The sequence below is a fragment of the Podarcis cretensis genome, assembly GCF_951804945.1.
Source record: "Podarcis cretensis genome assembly, chromosome: 11".
NCBI lineage: Eukaryota > Metazoa > Chordata > Lepidosauria > Squamata > Lacertidae > Podarcis > Podarcis cretensis.
The window spans coordinates 14006426-14012835 of NC_137180.1; the positions used below are offsets into that span (position 1 = coordinate 14006426).

The 6410-nt window shown below is 43.9% G+C and overlaps 1 long non-coding RNA gene across 2 annotated transcripts; it reads right to left on the reverse strand.

Moving 5' to 3' along the window:
- Window positions 1-3570: 3570 nt before the first annotated feature.
- LOC307226492 lies at window positions 3571-5793 on the reverse strand. Of its 2 annotated transcripts, XR_013843470.1 has the most exons (4): window positions 5200-5793; window positions 4882-4986; window positions 4638-4761; window positions 3571-4394 (listed from the first exon to the last, which is right to left on the reverse strand). It is a non-coding gene; the product is annotated as an uncharacterized lncRNA (long non-coding RNA). The 2 variants fall into 2 exon arrangements; XR_013843471.1 differs by having other exon boundaries at window positions 4882-5793.
- Between the last annotated feature and the right edge of the window lie 617 nt (window positions 5794-6410).

Here is a 6410-nt window from a genome sequence, read left to right on the forward strand (position 1 = left end):
GCAAGAAAGAAAAATATCTGACCCTATAAACCCTGTCCCTATTTATTATTGTTGTGGTATAAGAAAAAAGAGGATACTTGGGGAAGCTGGAAACAAAACAGGGCATTGTGGCTTGGGCGGTATACAAATGATGTAAAATAAGCAAATAAATACAATTTTCATATGCAGTAAAAATTTGAGGTATGAGAATTTCCACATGTTCTTTTAAAATTTGAGATTCCAAGATGTTTGTAAGATTTATTTTGTTTGAAGTTTGAATGCTAACACAATAGACCACTTTTGGCGAAAGAAAGAAAGAAAGAAAGAAAGAGAGGGAGAAAGGAAGGAAGGAAGGAAGGAAGGAAGGAAGGAAGGAACTCACCATATTGTCAGATACATTAGTCTAGGATTGGGGAACCTAGGAAGGAAGGAAGGAAGGAAGGAAGGAAGGAAGGAAGGAAGGAAAGGGGGGAGAATTCACCATATTGCCAGATACATTAGTCTAGGATTGGAGAACCTATGATCCTCCAGATGTTGATGGATTCCACCTCCTGTCAGCCCCAGCCAGCTTGATCGATGGTCAGGGAAAAGGAGAGTTGTATTTCAGCAACATCTGGGGAGGTCACAGGTTCCCCATCCCTACTTACTTCAATGGTTCTCTGACCTACCACCGAGTTTTGCCCATAGAAGTTTTAGGCTACAGCCTTATACACACTTTTCTGGGAACAAGTCCCGTTGAACTTCTGTGGAAACACGCATAGGATCGTGCCGTAACTTCTCCATCTTCATTAGCATGAAGTTGACCCAGAACAAGATTAAAGCAGGACCTTTCCAAGGAGTAGACTAAATATGTGCAAACTTGTTTCATGAATCATACATCCCAGGGCACTGGTAATAATAAAAAAGGTCTTTACTGAGCGCAGAAGGAAATACATTGAACGTGATTCATTGGGTTTATTGCCTTCTCCATATTCAATGAGGCAAAGCAGGTAAGGCAATTACTTTTATTGGACCAGCCCCTGATGGCGAGAGTTCATAAACTTCCAAAGTTCACAGTTCTGTTCTTCTGGCATGGACTGAGTAGTATGTTATTGAGGCAGTAAAATTAATGGCAATGTGAAGAGCATATCTACCCATGAGACAGACGGGATATTTATTCTGCATATTGGCCCTTCAGGAGGTACTAGCTGCCTTTGGGATCCAGGAGAAAGAAAGAGAAGCATGGATGTTACTAAGCAAACGCAATCCTGGTTTTCCCTGAGTGAGGGAGCCTGACCAGGCAAAATGGCTGAGCTGGGGACAGAGGTGTCAGGTGGCCCCCAAGATTGAGGGGGTGGGCCTGTCGCATGCTGCATGCGTGTGATGTCATGTGAACAACGTCACATTGTCTGTGGAGGCCAAAATAATAATAATAATAATAATAATAATAATAATAATAATAATAATAATAATAATAATAATTTATTTATACCCTGCCCATCTGGCTGGGTTTCCCCAGCCATTCTGTGCGGCTTCCAACAAAATATTAAAATACAGTAGTCCAAACATTAAAAGCTTCCCTAATCAGGGCTGTCTTCAGATGTCTTCTAAAAGTCTGGTAGTTATTGTTCTCTTTGACATCTGGTGAGAGGGCGTTCCACAGGGCAGGTGCCACTACCGAGAAGGCCCTCTGCCTGGTTCCCTGTAACTTGGCTTCTCGCAGTGAGGCAACCGCCAGAAGGCCCTTGGCGCTGGACCTCAGTGTTCGGGCTGAACGATGGGGGTGGAGACACTCCTTCAGGTATACTGGGCCTAGGCTGTTTAGGGCTTTACAGGTCAGCACCAACACTTCTAATTGTGCTCGGAAACGTACTGGGAGCCAATGTAGGTCTTTCAAGACCAGTGTTATGTGATCCCGGTGGCCGCTCCCAGTCACCAGTCTAGCTGCCGCATTCTGGATTGGTTGTAGTTTCTGGGTCACCCTCAAAGTAGCCCCACATAGAGCACATTGCAGTAGTCCAAGCGGGAGATAACCAGAGGAGCTGACCACTGAAACAGTGATATGTGTGATGCGTATTGCGCATGACATGCACGCACAACACTCGCCAGGCCCCCTCAACATTGAGTCACGGTGGGTAAAGTCCTGGTGGGTAAAATAATCTAGTAAACTTTAATCTCAACTGGATTTTAGAAGAACAAATCACATAAATTCTATTCCCCCCAAAAAAAATTTGCAGAAGCCCAGCATCATATTACCTGTTGTGAATAAATAAATCCAGCTACAGATTGTTTGACATTCTGATGGCAACATGCTCAACTGACTTAAATACAGTATGTCACAACTAGGCATAGAAATAATCTGCAGCGGTATAGCTTTTCCACTAGGGAGCAGTTATGCACTAGCTACAACAATGCTTGCAGATTGGAAAGCTTCCAAAATCTGAAAGGCCACCAGTATTGTTCAAAGCAGCAACATATGTAGGTTTCCTGTTTGTTATCTCTGAACTGGTTTGACCTGAGATATTATTACTACCACTACTGTAGGTTATTTACATTTGAGAGAGGATAGCTCCAAAAACAGCTATTTTCAGGACACTTAACCTTGCTTCCTAAAATTTCAGACATAGGCAATCCAGAGATATGAGGAAAACCTATTACATTAGTAAACATAATTTCTTTCTCAGGTGCCAGATCTGATAAAGATAAATTTTAATTAAGATTAATGAGATCTTGTCAGCTTGTACACTGTATATCTATTATTTATATTTATTGAATTTATATACCGCCTGTCAGGGACTCAGCGGGAGCGCAGGGAGGAGAAGAGATGGAGAGCGAGGGGGAGCAATCCGAGGGCAGCGTAGGAGAATATGACAGCAGCCCGATAGATTCCATGAGCCTCTCCAGCGAATCGGAAGATTCACAGAAGGGGGCGCCGATGGGCAGGGCAAGGGGCGAGCCAAGGGGGACACCCCAGAAGCAAGGGGCCAGTGGGGACTCCCAGAGCAGCAGTTGGAAATCAGGACCAGCTTCCCCACCAGAGCGCAGTGGGGGGGAGGAGTTTCAGGTGTCAGAGCCCACATATGCACCACCAGCGAGAGAAGATGAGTCAGGGTTGACCACGCCTCCATCGGAGAGCGAGGGAACGGTCAAGAGGAAAGTTGCAGGCTGGGCGCGCGCGCCAAGTTCAAAGGTACAGGCGAGCGGCACAGAAGGTAGCCCGGATAGGGAACCAGGTCCTAAAGCCCGCCGGAAGGAGGGGCAAGAATCGTCTGGGTCAGCGTCAGAGGAGTCCAGGAAAGATGAGACCCTAGCGGGCAGGAGGGCCCAGAGGAGAAAGGAACTTAGGAAGAGGTGGAGCAAGGCGAGAGTCTTAAACTGGTGTGGAAGGGGAGGAGACTCAGACGGGACTTCGCCGGTCTAAGGTCGAGACGTAGAGCTGCACGCTGCGGCTTTAAAATGGAAACTGAATCTCAATAAAGACTTTTGTACATAACTACAGCCTAGCGTTGGTCCTCTGTGAGCTGGGACCTGGAGGCAGCTCTGACACCGCCCTATACCTGGAGGTCACAGGGAGATTCACAGAACAAAATCAAAATTTAAAACCGTGAAATATATAATCAAAATAAAAACAAGAACCCAATAATGCCCCCCAAAAAACACATTTAAAAAGGGCATATCTACGATCCATTGAACGATCGTGTATCTACGATTCATTGAACAATACGGCCGATGCTTTCAATGGTTTATTTTTAAATACACCCATAATAATGCTAGTATTGCAGGTATTTATGTGGCATATGCAATGGTGAATTCCCCTTGGCACTACATAGCTTTAAATTCAAATTGCATGTGCAGCCAGCTTGGGATGTGACTGTGCTAAGACTATGAAGAGAATTATTAGTTAATGATAATTAAGAGTAATAGAGAAATTAAGAAATGCAGAATAAGTGTTAAAGAATGGAAAATCATCAGAGGTTGTTGACGGAAGTCCAAAACATTGTATAAGATAAGAATTTATGTTAAATGATTGTTGGAAATGATATGTTAAAAAAACCCCAAATATATATACAGTGGTACCTTGGGTTACATATGCTTCAGGTTACATACGCTTCAGGTTACAGACTCCACTAACCCAGAAATAGTGCTTCAGGTTAAGAACTTTGCTTCAGGATGAGAACAGAAATCGTGCTCCAGCAGCGCGGCAGCAGCAGGAAGGCCCCATTAGCTAAAGTGGTGCTTCAGGTTAAGAACAGTTTCAGGTTAAGTACGGACCTCCGGAACGAATTAAGTACTTTACCCGAGGTACCACTGTATGTATACACACACACACACACACACACACACACACACACACACAGTGTCTCTGTCTTATCAGGATTGAGCTTCAGTTTGGTGGCTCTCATCCAGTCCAAGCACTGGTCCAGCACTTCCACTGCCTCACCCGCAGATGTAAAGGAGAAATCGCGCTGAGTGTCACCAGCATAGTGCTGACAACGTACTCCAAACCTCCCAATAACCCCACCAGCGGTTTCATGTAGATGTCAAACAACATGGGGGATAGGACTGAGCCCTGCGGAACCCCACATTGAAGGTTCCACAGAGAATTGACAGAGATCCCTGCAACATAGAACCACTTTTGCCCCATTTTCAGATGTTGCTTTGTGATGCGGGTTTTGCACTCCACCGAGTCCCTCACTTGGACAGGTGCTGTTTTCCTCCTTAGGGCTCACTCAGAGGCAATTGCTATTCCTCCCAGGTGAACAGGTAATTGGCAGACCGTAATACATGAAACTCGTAATCCGGCTGAGCAATAAAATATTATTGAAAAATAATGAGAAATTTAAAGGGGTCAGAGTAATGAAACCCTGACCAAAAAAAACCCCACACCCCATTAATGTGAAGATTGACTTAAAGGGAGAGCACCTGTTCCTTTTACAGTCTCCTGGAGAAATATTCAGGTTGTAACATCTTCCAGTCCTGCTTTACCATGTGACGGAGGTGGGGGCAGACTGCAGCCGTCAAATCTCACTGTCAAGCAAATGTTAAAGGTAAAAGAGTTTTCCTAAAAGCAAAGGATTTAGCATCAATATTGGCTTTTGGGATTAACTAAATCCCAAAAGTGTGCAGAGTCTCTGGCTGTGCCATCGCTGCTCTTGCTTTTGTTGGAAGGAAGACAGGAATGAGAACAGCTTGAGGTGGCCCAAGCATCTTTCTCTGGGAAGGAGAAGATGCACAGCTCACCTGGCTATCTTCCAGTATAAACCCTGCTTACATTTCACATTCTTCAGTGTCCTATCCTTTTTTTTAAACAGGGAGGCTGAGGTCAGGGTAAATCATGGGAAGAGAACGACGACGTTTCTGCACAACAAGAAACAAAAGAAGAAGGTTGCACTCAGACACATCCGTCATATCAAACAGAGGTATGAGGGCCAGACCTGACCTTTTGGACTCAAGGATAGGAAGTATTGGAGATAAGGACAGGAGACTGTGATGTGCTGTCTCTCAAAATTTACAGTCTCACATTTTTGTGGCTTGTTAAGCTGCTGTTTTCTTTTGTTAAAAGCAGCTGTGAAAGGGGAGGCTTCGGATGAAGGCTGCAGTGCCTGGAGAAATATATCCACAATATGGATACCCCCTCTGTCGCATCTAGTTTCACCATTAAGCAGGAACGTATTGTGGCTACAATCTTTGCACAAATTAGAAAACACTTTCGTTTTAAATTTCTTTGCTTGGTTTTCAGATCAAAGTTTTACAATCACATATCTAATATGTAACATAAAAAACAATATTCCAAGGAATCTCCTGGACTTCCCTCCTTCCCTTTGTGGGTCCTATTGTTAATCATTTCCTCCTGCATCTTTTATAATAATCCAAATCTTTTACATCTCCAATACGTCCACCATTAAACTACAAGTTTATTCCAGTCCTGCTAACAGTTTTAACTGTTTACAATGGTTTTTAAGATAAATTATAAAGTATAAATTTTCCCATTCCTTATTGAAATTTTGGTCTTCCTGATTTCTGATTGTTCCGGTCATTTTTTTGCCAAAATTAGAAAACACATTCAGACACCCAGGGCTGGTGCTGGACTTCACGGAGCCCGTGGTTTGGTGCTGCTGATGTCCCCCCACTCAACATCAGGCTCTGCTCTTCTTGTGACAACCTTGGCCATCACAAGCTTTCTCTGATGCCACATCCATCAGCCTCCTAGACATGCTTCAGTGGTAGATGGGAGACAGAGCTTTCAATGAGAGCTAAGCTCAGCTCTCATCTGTGGTAGCAACCAACATCTTAATTCACCCAAAATGCAATGCCTTGGCCAATGAAATGTCTAGATGTAGCCCTACCTGGACAATAGCTCTATGGAATGAATAAATTTAATAGATCTAGGCATCAGGACATTGAATTTTAGGTAATTTAAAATGGTGTTTCGTCCATGTTGATAGGACCAC